At 32.2% G+C, this 14551-nt stretch overlaps 1 long non-coding RNA gene across 1 annotated transcript in view; it reads right to left on the bottom strand.

Annotated features, from left to right (window-relative positions):
* Positions 1675 to 14551, bottom strand: part of LOC110257315 — a 62992-nt gene continuing 50115 nt past the window's right edge. The window contains exons 2-3 of the long non-coding RNA XR_002339767.1: positions 9394 to 9490; positions 1675 to 2995 (exon numbers count right to left, since the gene is read on the bottom strand). This is a non-coding gene — a long non-coding RNA (uncharacterized LOC110257315). The remainder of the gene's footprint in view (positions 2996 to 9393; positions 9491 to 14551) is intronic.

The raw sequence follows: 14551 nt of genomic DNA on the forward strand, positions 1-14551 counted from the left end.
GATTGAGTTCTAATAGTTTTTATTTCTGAGGTATAGATTCCTAGAAGTAAGATGGACAGGTCAAAAATTATTTACATCATTTCATAGTTAATTGCAACACATGGCAATGAACTGGCTTTTTTAAAACTTCTAACTCTCACATCTTGTAGCATTTTATGAGAATGCTGGCTTCCTCACATCCATGCCAAAAACACTTAAATTTCTCCTAAAACGTATATAAATTGATATATCATTCTTTCTTTGATTTGTGTTTCCCTGACTGCCACTGCATTTGAATACCTTTTCATATGATTGTTAGCTATTTGGATTTCCTCTTTCATAAAATTTCTCAGAATTTACTCCTTTTGCTCATGTTTTATTAATTTTTGTCCTTTCCTTCTAATTAATAAAAGCTATTTGTTTATCACAGAAATTCTCAATATACTAAGATACTTTACCTCCAAATCTATGCTCTATTAGATCTGTTAATGTTTCATTTACCCTATAAAAGTTATATATTTTTTACACAATATCTAACAAAAACATTCTTAGGCATTATATTGATTTACTAATTTATTCTACATCTATTATTGCTGTAGATTATGATGATGACATTGATGATTTTGGAATGATTTGCCAGTCCAAAGCAAATTATGTTTTGTCCATTTATTCAGCCAATATTGATTGCTCTGCTCCAGTTACAATGTTTTTCTATTAAACTGGACTAACTTTGTGAATAATAAAAATAATTCATAGTTCTGATGCTTAGTCATATCTTACATACTTGTCACAATAATGTTTATAAGGCATCATCAAGAAATCTGGTATGTAATTTTTACATATAACACCCTCAGGAAAGTATCCATATGCATTAATACTTATTTAAATAACTGTGAACAGAGAAACGATTTACTGATATGATTTATCTATTGCCTCATATAGTATAAAAACCTTTATTAATGAGTCAATACTACGCTATTTAGTCTCACATTTTATAAAATCAAATTGAATGCCGTAGTCTTAAGAGTCACAAAAACCTATGCTACTATTAAAATATATTCATTTATTTCATTCTCAAATGCAGCGTTGGACAGATGTTAAATATATAGTAATTTTTAGATGAATACATAGAGGTTCTCTCATTTTTAATTTCTGGTGACTCAAGGCCAGGTAGAAGTAAGTTAAACAATCTTACACTTAGGTGGAAACACCTATGTAAAGAAAACAACTGTTAAATCTACCAGGAATTGTTCAGTGATTTCATCTATGAGAAGGAAGCTTCTAGGTTTTGAGAGCCGCCGTTCGAAAAGGACGGGTGCACTTGCTCCCATCAGCACTGCGCATGTGTAGTTCTGCCCTTGTTCTGGGACAGGGTTCTGTTGAACCCCATCAGAGTCTAAAATAGCATGGTGTTGTTATCTGTTGCTTAGTTTGCTACCCCTTTCTTTTGATGATTTGAAAAGTTATATACCCAAATATAATATATGTAAATTACTAGAACCCCCCTTATAATATTATTGAACTCATAAAGTACATTAGTTTGATATTCACTAATTTTAATGCATTACACCACGGTTGGCCTCTAAATGATTCCATAATAAATTCCATAATAAGTATTATAAATTCCATAATAAAGATTATTTTTAATTCTTTTATACAATAGTGATCCACAAAAAATTTTATTTGAAAAACATGGGTTCTTTTCACAGTAATTTTCAAAACAAGAAATTGTTTTCTCTGTTTAAGAAGGGAAATAATGTCCTCATTAGAAGAATAAAGAAATTATGAAAATTAAAACAAAAATTGAAATGCCTCATAGATACTGTAAAAAAATATGAAAAAAATCAATTATTTCAATCACTGTAGTGCAAGCCTCTTTTAACTACTTGTTTTTAAGGATTTCTATTGTTTTTACTGAGTTGTAAAATTGGTATTCAATATTTAATGATTTATAGGCCTGAAATATCTCTTCATTGTTATTGTGAAAATACCTGTATTTCATCATCATTTTAAATCTACATGCCCAGACACCAAAGCATTTTTATTCATCCATTAAAATAATAATATTGGGCAGAATCTAATTTGGCTAAAAGACACTATTTCTCTTACAAATTGTTTATTTTCACACATTGAAAACTAGTTGGAAGCATCTTTACATGCTATTTTTTTCTAACATTTTTATGAAAACTACCTATTTAGTTTGATATTCACTCATGTTTAATGCATTACACCATGGTTTGCCCCTAGATGATGATATTAAGGACTTTATGAATATCTGAATGTAATATAATTTTGATTAAATATACTAAATTGTTTTTATCAGATGAAATAACTTGCCATGGACAGACTTTATGTTCACTGGGAGACTCTGCTTGGTTGTTTTCTGTTCTTGGGCGCAGCCAGGGATTGAATAATATGCTGTGTACAATCACACTGACCACTGAAAGACAAATGCTGAGTGCACTGAGAGGCCCCAACCTCTTCAGGACTAAAAGAATTTTCTGACTGCTACATTTCAAAAACAGATAGCTGAAAGAGAGCAACATCATTTAAAGCTGCTTCTAAGATCAGTGGAAGTCCATTTCCCCTGTTCCATCTCTTCAAGAACAGGAGATGGAGTCTATTTCTCAGAAGTTTGAAAAAAACAAACAAAAAAAGAACAAACGCAACTTTGCCTTAGGAAGTCTAAATTACTTACATGTAACCTCAGAGTCGTTCAGAGTTTCACAATAAAGCCTAGACAGTGCCCGCAGAACAGTGACATGGTGGTATATGAAGAGAGGGCCTCTTCTGGGTGTATTCACCTCTGCATCTGTTGATATTACATGGCCTTGAAGTCTCTAGAGTCTCCACGTACCTTTATTTCTTTTTGGTGTGTTTGGATCTCTGCCTGTTTACTACAGCACTCATGATGCATGAAAAGAAGCCGGCTGGGATGTTTTATCTCTTGTCTGAGCTTGCTTCAATTAAATTAATGGACCCATTCAGCTCACTCTTTCCCCTTTCAGATGTGCCCCTGATGAATACATTAAAAAGATCTTAAGTCTCAAGATGGTACATCATGGTATTAGCCAGGGCACTCATTTCCCTCTGCCTTCTTTTTCTGTAAATCAAATAATTAATGAGATCTCCACCTCAATAAAGCACTTCATCAATATTTTGTGGCAAAGGAAAAAAAATGCCCTCTTTGCTTATAGTAGAGCTTTCATCTCCATCTGTGTAGGATTTTGTGGGCAAATGTAGTAATATTAAAATGACAAAATATTGACTGATTTCTTGCAGTTTGTTCTTCAGAGCTGAGAAGGATTAGCTAAAGGCTTTATTCACTATTGGGCAGAAATGCAAGTGACAAGCTTGTCAATATGCTGTGGGTGTTTTGTACTCAACATATAAGTTGTAAAATCCAGTGGGGCAATTAATTTTGCCAGAGTTTAATGTCACTAGAGGGTTAATATAGAAACACACACATTATTTCACTGTTTTTTAAAGAAGTGAGGAATTACCTATATTTAGCTATATTTTATTTACTTATTTTCTTATATTTTAAGATATTTCGACTTTTAACAGCAAAGTTAACTGCTTTCTACCTTAAAGTTTCAATTAAAAAATGACACTAAACACTTAAGTGGCTGTAGTAGCTCCACTTTAACTTGTTACATGAGAAAGTCCCTTTTTATAGACTGTAGAAGCTATATACAAGATTAGAGGAGGAAACAGTTGTATCTACTTTGTGCAAGGCTCTCCAGCTGGGCTGGCAGCCATTTCTCCTATCTGTCTAGAGGGCTACACCGTAGAAGTTATGGACATTTCTTTATCCTGCTCATTTATACGGGTGGAATCTCAGTCAAAGACACAGGTTTGCTTTCCTGAAGTGTTTAGAGTCGCTTTAGGATGAGTATCAATAAGCCATATTTGATGTTTCATTGAACATCTTATGTCAGATAACATGGGTCACAGTCTGAATGGGAATTGAGTTTGGAGAAAGGGAAAGAGAAAAAAGATGAGATAGAGATGAGAGAGAGAGAAAGAGAGAGGTAATTAAAACTGATTCATACTGCCAGATACTAGGCTTAACTTGGTCCATGCAAATCACTATCACCCAAAACACAGCTTAGTAAACTATGAAACAGAAGGAATGATGTAGCCCTTATCTTTGTAGATCAAGGATTCAAACAGCCAAATTTAGAGCAATAGGAATCCTACAGCATAAATATAAATACATGAACAGGATGAGGAAGGAATTAGAGAAAAAAAGAGGTTTGCTGCTTTTATTAAAATAACTGGATACAGTTAGAATAGGACTAAGAATGACTTGAAAGGGAAATTTGGTGGAGAAAAAGCATGCTAATCTGGAGATCTACAAAAGATGAGAGTTGTCTTCAGGAAAACTAGGAAATGCAATAATAAATAATTCTATCTACTGTGGTCAAGGACAATTTCTTTTCACTGACTGAGTCATGAATCCAGCACTGATTTATAGTATATATTTAAACTTCATCTCAAAGGATTCATAACTGAGATAATACTTATAGGACCCATGCGAGGTAGGTGAGGCAAGATTAATATTTTAATTATCCCAGACTGCACGTAATCATAATGTCCAGCAAATAAAGTGGATACTCAAATACAGGTCTTGCCATTTACTGAACTTTCTTCAGTTAACTTAATATTTATGGAGACTTACAGATTATTCCACACTCAAATCCAAAATGACATGACAAAAAGAGTGGAGAGGAAGGGAAAATAGAAAAGTTACAATGGCTACTAGAGAAAGCTGAAATTCTCATGCCAGAAACCTAAGACTATTGACAGATTTAATGAATATTGAGTAACAAAAGGCATAGAATCCAATTTATAATTTGCTCTCCAAATAAAACTGTCAATTTGAGATCAAACTAATATAAAGTGATAAATAAATGCTAAAGGAAAAAAAATATGGGCAAGCAGAAATAATTGAGGAAAACACAAATGACGTTTAAAACTAATTTACCTTATAATTAATATCAAAATATTAAACATAAAATGGACAAAAGATAAAATACAAGAGGATGCAATAGCAGTCATGAATTTTTATGTATAAACTAACAAAATATCTAAATATCTAAAGTACTAGAAATTAAAACAAAAAAATCATAGATGTAGTGGTCTTAAGACATTTCACTGTCTCGACTGATTTAAAAAATTAGATACAAATGTATATCTGGAAATACAACTAAAATTTGACTAATAACTATGTAAAATATATCATGTACCCCAAAATAATAGCCTCATGGAAAAGTACGTGAAAAACTGACTGTACATTAACCTAAAAAATATTGATAAATCTTGATGAGCAAATTGTTTTACCACTATATAAGAAAATTGAATTCCAAAGTCACTACTGAAATAATTTTTTAAATTAATCATAAATTAATTGAAAAAAATTTAAATTACCTTCTTATAAAACAAAGCTAAGCAAAACAAAGAATAATAATAACAGCAAGGCTTTTTGGTCAAAAATTTTAAACTACATATTTAGAGTTTACTCATTTCATCTAACTAGCTATGTTTGCAAATATTATAGTTTTAATTAAGGCTTTTACATAAATATTTTATTAAATATTGAGTACACAAAAATTGCTCATAACTTATGTGTAAAATATAAAGGCTAACAATATAGTAACATACATCGATTTAAAGGAGAAAATTAACTTTGCATGTGAATTCCCTGTGTACCCTCCCCAGATCCTTGATCTACTTTCTTTTCCTGTTCTCTTGATTTACAACTCTATTAAATCTTTTATCATTCTTTGACTTTTCTGGATATTTTTCACTGCATACATTAGTATTCCACATGATATATTCTGTTGTATATGTATTGATCATTGCTGAAATGGAATACAAAATCCCTGACTTGCCCTTTTCACTTTTCATCATTCTCTATTTGTGTTTAGCTGAAGTGAATTCATTTTTGCTGCTACACAATAATCTATACCATAACTGATCTCATTTTTCTGTTGATAGATGTTTGGGTGCTATCCAGGTACTTGTATTTGCAACAGTGCTGCTATAGACATACTTGTACAAATCTCCTAGTACATATTAAAAAAAAAATAGTTCTACTAAGGTATTACCTAAGAATTCCAGTCAAAGAGAAGATGGTGTTTAATATGTTTTGCTGTGATTTTTTTAAAAGTGCTTCATGATATTAGAGTTGTCCTTTCCAAAAAGAAATGATTATATTTAAATACCATTAAGATTCCTTACTTAATGTTTCCATAACTGATATACCCCCATAAGTTTCAAATATTCTTTCAGTATTATCCATTAAAATAATGTTTATTTATAAAAATAAAAAGTATGCTCAAAATAAAAAATCAAGCCTATAGAAAGTTAAAAATAAAAGCAAGAATATTAACCCAAATATATATATATATATATGTGTATATATATATATATATACACACACACACACATACATACAGATTAGTATATAAATGTGCACATAAATAAAATTAATGTATATTAATTCCTGGAAATGTAATGACCGAGTCAAATCTTTTTAATGGTAAACTTTCCTGGCTGTAGAGCACTGTATCAGTTTCACACTGCCGCTATAACAGATTACTACAAACTTACTGGTTTTAAATAACACAAATTTATAACCTTACAATTCTATAAGCAGAAGTCTGAGGTAGGTCAGAAGAACTGCATTCCTTTGGGATGCTCTACAGAGTCTATTTTACTGCATCTTCCAGCTTCTAAAATTGCCCACATTACTTGGCTCATGGCCCCATAGTTCCTCTTAAAACAAGCAATGTAATCTCTCTTTTTCTCTCTTACCCTCCTATTTCCTTCTCATGAGGATCCTTGTCATCACCTCATTTCTAACTAGACAATCTTCCCCATCTCAAGCTCCTTAATCACATATAAAAATCCCTTTTGCTTTGCAAAAAATAAACATGCAAAGGTTCATAAATTAGGGCATGAATATCACCGAAGGACCGTAATGCAGAATACTACAAGTAACCTTGGGAGTAATCCTATGTCTGATTAGGCCATAAAGGGGAAGATCAGTGGCAATCAACGAGCTCAAAATCTAACCTTTTCTTTAAAGAATTTTGTTCATTTATAATTAACAAACCAGACTTCCCCATGAGCCTTGGACATTGATTTTTATAGTGGCAATGGATTTTTATAGTGTCCTCACATCTTTTGATAGGGACTCTCATCCTGCTGCTAATGTACTCTCTACAGCCTACTACCATATCTAATTTGCTCTAGTTTTGATTTTCTAAAAAAGGGACTACCCTACTCCTAAACTTTAAAATGATAAGAGTACAGTTCTTCTTACTCATTAACAATACCTTTGTTACACTATCCATATTAATTTTTCTATGGCAGCTGTGGTTTATCTGTATCTGACACTTGTATCCAAAGGTGTTTGATAGTTAGAAAATTTCATTGTTTAAAAGTGTATTTTTAGAGCTTTGGCAAAGCTTGATGGAAAACCTGATTGGCCTCAATACTAGTAAAGCCATTTGTGCTCTAAATAAAACTTTCCTCATACTTTTGATCAAATTTACAAAGCAAATATGTTCATCTTTTGCTACCTAGGTCAGCTCAAAGTCAATGTAATCTTTTATGCTGTAGGAGGCTAAATGACTCATTTTTAAAGTAAAAGAGAAATATTGTCTCTATTAGGATGTCAAAAGGCAGCTTATCTGATGTATTAATAAACAGAGCCAAATGGTCTTCTCCTACATATTTACCCATATCTGAGTCAATCACTCAGCTGAATTTATTATAACTGCTAGGGCTTAGTTAAGAAGACATTTAATTATGAAGCACATAATTATCACAATGTTTACTAAAATGGGATAATGAAATATATCTTGCATAAATATTAGTATAAATGTGGACAGCTGTAACAGAAAAGGATGAAATTAGGCTAGCACAATATTCTATAATTAGATAAAAAGGTTTGGAATATTTTAATGAAAAAATACTCAGAAGAACCAATTTTTTAAAAATAAATCAATGATGAAATACAAGCAATGAAGAATAACCAAAACGGAGGACACCAGAGTTCCTGGAATCACCTGACAGAGAACTATAAACCAAATCATATTTAAAAACCTTGTTGTAAGATGGCACACACAAGCTTTTCCTGACCCCTGCCCTCTAAATACATCTAAGCATCCTGAAACAGTCAACAGATGACCATATATGGATTCGGAACACTGAAAGGTATAAAGAAAGCCTCACAATCCTGCATTCCCTGGGTTTTCTTTTCATCTCCTGTAGGTCTCCAGCTGGGCACCAGAGAGGCCCACTACCTGGAAATACCAACATGTGTAGCCCCACACAAACAAAAACACTGCTTTCTTTGGTGAAAAGGCCAAGAAGGAGACAGCCCATCAGAGACCTCGCTGGAAGACCCATTCCATGGTCCCCATCCAGGGCACAAAGGGTCCAAATGGCCACAGCGGCAGAGCAAGGGCTTAGAGACCCATACCTTGCCCCAAACCGGGGCCAGTGACAGACCTGGTCCAGTGTAGCAGCAAAAACAGAATAGGGACCCACTCCTGTCCCATATCAAGAACATTGCTGCCTGATCAACCCCAGCAGCAGAATCTACAGATCCATCCCTGCCTCACATCTGAAGCATCAGCAAGCCTGATATATAGGAACTCTCACAAGCAGCTGTCTGTCTTTAATTAAACTACTTGAGATTTGGTTTTTTTTTTTTAAAGTTAGATATAGTTAGGCAACATTTAATTCTGACAAAGACAAATAAAATTCATGGTCTTTTAAGACAGAGGAGGAAACTAAAATATTTACATAGAAAAAATCATTTAAAGTGCAAAATTGCAGTTTGATCTAAGTCATAATCTTTATTTCCAATACCATTTAGAATCAAGACAATGCCACCTCAGGAAAAGGCAATGCATGGAAGCATTTAAAAAGTCTTACTAAATCCTCAGGGCCAGAAAAAAGGAGACCCAGACGCTTGGATCTATCATTCTTAAAGCACAAACAACTTTTCTAAATCAGGATATGCAAAATAATAAAGGAGACGATCCATCAGTACATGGACTTGAATTCCATTTAGCCCCATGTTAATAAATTAGCAGAAAGAATATGCACACATATACGTTTCTCATCAGTAGTGCAGTCATTATGTTGAACAGAGATAACCCGATTCCACTAGATTAGTTTTCTTATTTGCAACAAGGAACTTAAATTGATACAGAGGGCATAAAGAACTGCAGTGCATGTATCAAGATAGAAGAAAAAAGACAGCTTTCTGAAAGAGAAAATGTGGAATGACTGTGTACTTTGGATACAAGGACCTTGAGGAAAGGACACAGCAGGTGAAATTTAGCACATAATCCATAGGTACCTTGTGTGTGGATACAGGTCTGCACTTACCATTTTGATGTCACTGTTCACCAAATCCTCTTGGGCTGCATCCACAGAGAGAAACCTTTTTCTTTTCTTCTTTTTGTTGTACAGGTTAGTGATGCACCTGGTGGAAATGAGTCAAAGAGAACACTCAGAAGGTGACTTGAACAAAATATCAAAAAGAAAATATCTGTCTCCAAAGGGGTGTTGCATGCTATTTAGAACAAAAAAAAAAAAAAAAAGAATCACACAGATAAGTATTGGTGGTACCCAGTCACATTTTATCTAAACCTTAGGATAAAGCTTTGGGTACTGCCTGAGAATCTTTTCAGTCTTTACTCCTCCTATGGATGTTCTGAGCCTAATGCTATTAATCCATTAACCATTGTATTCATTAAATGTCTTTTATTCTGACAATTTGTTTCACAAGCACCATTTTAATAGTTGTATCTGTGCTTGAACAGGACATCTAAACCATTCTTCTGGCCCACTTTTATGTGGAGAAAATTTTTTTGGCTGTTTGAACAAAATTACAGGCATGGCTTTTTTATGCTAAAGAATAGAGCTTCAAAATGGAACGATTTTAAGAACTACCTACCATGAGAAAGATAACAGAGTCGCTTATGGATAAAAATAACACCCAAAAGGTAAGAATAAGGGATAATAATTTTAAAAGGTGGGTGGGAAAAAGAGTACCTGATGGAATTCTAACTTAGAAAAATCTGGGGAAATAAGAATACATTTTTTTTTAAACCAGATGCTCTGAGAAGTTTAGGGACATGGGTGGGTGGAAAAGATCCTTAGTCTTACTATGGTAGTCTTTGGATCCACTTGGAAGGCTTGGCTATAGATTTGTAAAGCTTATTTTAAAATAATTTTCTAGTAATGTTTTTATTGAGGTGTAACTCATAAAAATGTCCAGATTTCGAGTACAGTTTAATGAGTTTTGACAAAGATATACACCCATATAACCACTAACCAAATCAGGATATAGAAAATTTCCATTCATCCCAGATATTTATCTTATGTCCAATTCCTGTCAACTTCTACAGAACTGACTGGATTTCCGATTTTTATAACTGATGTCTATAACTGCCTACCCCAGAACTTTTTATAAAAAGAACTATACGGTAGGTACTGTTTTGTCTCTGGCTTCTTTTATGTCTATACTGTTGCATATATCAGAGTTGATATCTTTTTACAGACACTGAATTACATGAATATACAATATCAAGTTTGGAGCTAATTAGAATAAAACTGCTATGATAATTTTTATACCAATTTTTGATAGACCTGTTTCCCTTTCACTTGAGAAAATACCTAAGAATGGAATAGATGGATCATGGAGTAGATGCCATTTTACTCTTATAAAGATATGCCACGTATTTACATTACTGCTAAACATTTCATATCATCACCAATTATGTATGAGAGACCAAAACTCCACCTCATCCTTGACAAGACTTGAGTTTGCCAGTCTTCTAAATTTTCACCATTTTAGTGAGTATACAATGATTTCACAATATCATTTAATATTGTATTTTCCTTATGACAAATTATGAGTGCTCTTTTCTATTCTATCTCTTATTTTGAAAAGTAACTATTTGTTGGGCCCATTTTTATATTGAGACTTTTTAACTTTATCTTATAGATTTGTAGGGGTTATCTATTTTGGACACATACCTTTTTCAGTTATATGTATTGCATATATTTTCACAGTCTTGTGGCATGGCTTTTTTATTTTATTAATGGTATTTTAATGAGCAGAATTTTTATTTTAAGTAAATTAAATTGTCAATAACTTTCTTTTGACTTTTATTGCTTTTGATGTCCTGTATTATATGTTTTTCCTACAATATGTAGCAAAAATCTATTTCTGTGTAAAAACTTTACATTTTTACCTTTTAGATTTAGAGCCATGATTCATCTCAAACTACTTTTTATTTATGGCATGAGATATGGGTTTAGGTTTACTTTTTCTCAGATACTAGGCAATTGCTTTAGCATATTTTGATGAAAATATTTCCTTCCCCACACTGAATTACCTTAGAATTTTTTTGAAAATTAATTGATTATGTATATAATTAGGTCTATTTCTGGATTCTCTATTCTCTACCGATAGATTTTTAAAAATTTTTATTATGATTTACAAGTTCTGTCAATTTCTGCTGTATACAAAAGTGACCCAGTTATACATACATACATATATATGTATATGTGGGCTTTTCCTGATCTCTCAGTGACTCTAAGCTTTTCGTAAATGCATTTTACTTGATTAAGATCCCTTTTGTTCCTAATTTGCTGGGAATGATGGTGATGATGATGATGGTGATGATAAAGAGTGAGTATTAAATTCTGTCAAATGATATTCTGCAGAGTTTGAGGTGATCTTTTTTTTTTCCAAATAGTTATTAATTCGTTGGTTTTCACTAATTATTCTTCCAAAAGATAATCCTATTTGCACTTCTGGAATGAAACTCGCCTGTCAGGAGTTATTATCCTTTATTTGTTATCAGAAATGATTTTCAAAGTTTTGCCAAGTATTTTTTGGATCTATGTTCATAAAGGATGTTATCTATAATTTTCTCTTGTAAATTCCCTGTCAGGTTGGCATCAAGGTTTTGCTCATTTCATAAAGGTTAGAGAATGTTCCCTCATCTATTTTTTTCTCAGACAGACTAAGATGGACATTGTTTCTTTCATCAATATTTGATAAACTTTACTGGAGATATAATCCTGGCCTAAAGATATTTGGGGGGATATTTTAAATTACAAATTCAATTTTACTCACACATATAGATTCAGATTTTATATTTAATATCATACGAATTTTGTAATTTAATCTTTCAAGAAATTTGTCCACTTTATCTATTGTCAAATTGTTGACATATTTATTATATTCCTTATAATATATTTAATATTCCTAAAAATTGTTAGTGTTCTCTCTTCTTGTATTCCTGGTATTGCTTTCTCTCTTTTTTTAAGAAGAGAAAAACAACCAAAAAAAAAAAAAAAAGTCTAAGAATTTATCGATTTTGTTAACCTTTTGAGAATTAACGTTTCACTGATTTTTCCCTATTTCTCTTTTTTATTAATTTATAATCATATTTACTTCTTGTTTTCTTCAATGTACTTTGCTCTATATTTGTATTTATTTTTGCTTTCTAAGGTGAGTAGCAATAATTTATTTGAAATCTTTCATTTATAATAAAAGCATTTAAATAAAATTTGGCTCCAAGAAAAAATTTTCATGTGTCTAATAAATATGAAATATTGGATTTTCATTACTTTTTATTTTGAATACAGCCTAGTTCCCTTTGAAAGTTCTGCTACTTTATATGTATTATCTATAAATATGTTATTTTTCAAATATTTAAGATTTTCTAGGTACTTTAGGTATGATTTTCTAATTTAATTCCATTGTGGTCTGAGAAAATTCTCTCTCCTTCTCTTTCTCTATGGACAGATGTATAGCTAGGTAGATTTAGACATCCATACACATATGTAGAGATATATGCATACACACACACACACACATATATATAGTATATTTTCTTTTTCTTAAGATGAAGACAAGACTTATGGACACCATAATAACTGACCTTCTTACTGTGAGTAAATATATTTTAACAGTTACAAATCCTCAAAAATTCTCAAATAAAACAAGTATGTATATCCAAAGCAATAATGCAATCCCTATCAAATTACCCATGATATTTTTCAGGGAGCTAGAATAAATAATCCTAAAATTTATATGGAACCATAAAACTCCCAGAATTGCCAAAGCAATCCTGAGAAAAAGGAAGGCATAACCCTCCTTGACCTCAGACAATACTACAAAACTATTAATCTAAACAATGTGATAATGACACAAAATAGACATACAGATTAATGGAATAGAATAGAGAGCACAGAAATAAATCCATACACCCACAGTCAATTAATCTTCAACAAAAAAGGCAAGAATATACAGTTGAGAAAACAGTCTCCTCAGCAAGTGATGCTGGGGAAGTTGGATAGCTGCATGCAAATTAATGAAGTTAAAACACACCTTCACACTGTACACAAAAATAAATTGACTGGCTTAAAGACTTAAATATAAGACACAACATTATAAAACTCCTAGAAGAGACATAGGCAAAAAATTGTACCAGTGTTTCTTAGGTCAGTCTACCAAGGCAACAGAAATAAAAGCAATCCTTGTTGGTCACTTTGTTTGCAAATTCATTCTCCAATTCTGTGGTTTATCTTTTCATTTTTTTTTATGGTTTCCTTTGCCATGCAAAACCTCTTAAGTTTAATTAGGTCACATTTGTCTATTTTTGTTTTTATTTTCATTACTCTAGGAGGTGGATCCAAAAAGATATTGCTGCAATTCACATCAAAGAGTGTTCTGCCTATTTTTTCCTCTAAGAGTTCTATAGTTCCTGGTCTTACGTTTAGGTCTTTAATCCATTTTGAGTTTATTTGTGTATGGTGTTAGATAGTGTTCAAATGTTATTCTTTTACATGAATCTGCCCAATTTTCACAGCACCACTTATTGAAGAGACTTTCTTTTCTCCATTGTTTATTCCTATCTCTTTGATCAAAGAGTAATTGACCACAGATGTATGCTTTTATTTCTGGGTTTTCTATTCTGTTCCATTAATTTATACTTTTGTGCCCACACCATACTCTTTTATGACTGTAGCTTTGTAGTATATTCTTAAGTCAGGGAGCCTGATTCCTCTCACTCCACTTTTCTTTGTCAGCATTGTTTTGAATATGTGAGGTCTTTGGTCTCTCTGTACAAATTAAAAAAATATTTTGTTCTAGTTCCATGAAAAATGTCATTGGTAATTTGATAGGCATTGCATAGAATCTGTAGACTTCATTACTTATTATAGCCATTTAATAAATAACTCAACAAACTCAATATCAAAAAAACAAACAACCCAATAAAAATGGGCAGAAAATCTAAATAGATACTTCAAAGAAGACATAAAGATGGATTAAAAGCACATGAAAAGATGTTCAACATTGCTAATTATTAGAGAAATGTGAATCAAAATTACAATGAGGTAGCACCTCACACTGGTTAGAGTGGCCATCAAAAAAGTATACAAACAATAAATGCTGGAGAGGGAGTGGAGAAAAAGAGAAACGGAAACACTCCTACACTGTTAGTGGAAATATAAATTGGTA

The sequence above is a fragment of the Sus scrofa genome, chromosome 16 (assembly GCF_000003025.6).
Source record: "Sus scrofa isolate TJ Tabasco breed Duroc chromosome 16, Sscrofa11.1, whole genome shotgun sequence".
Taxonomy (NCBI): domain Eukaryota; kingdom Metazoa; phylum Chordata; class Mammalia; order Artiodactyla; family Suidae; genus Sus; species Sus scrofa.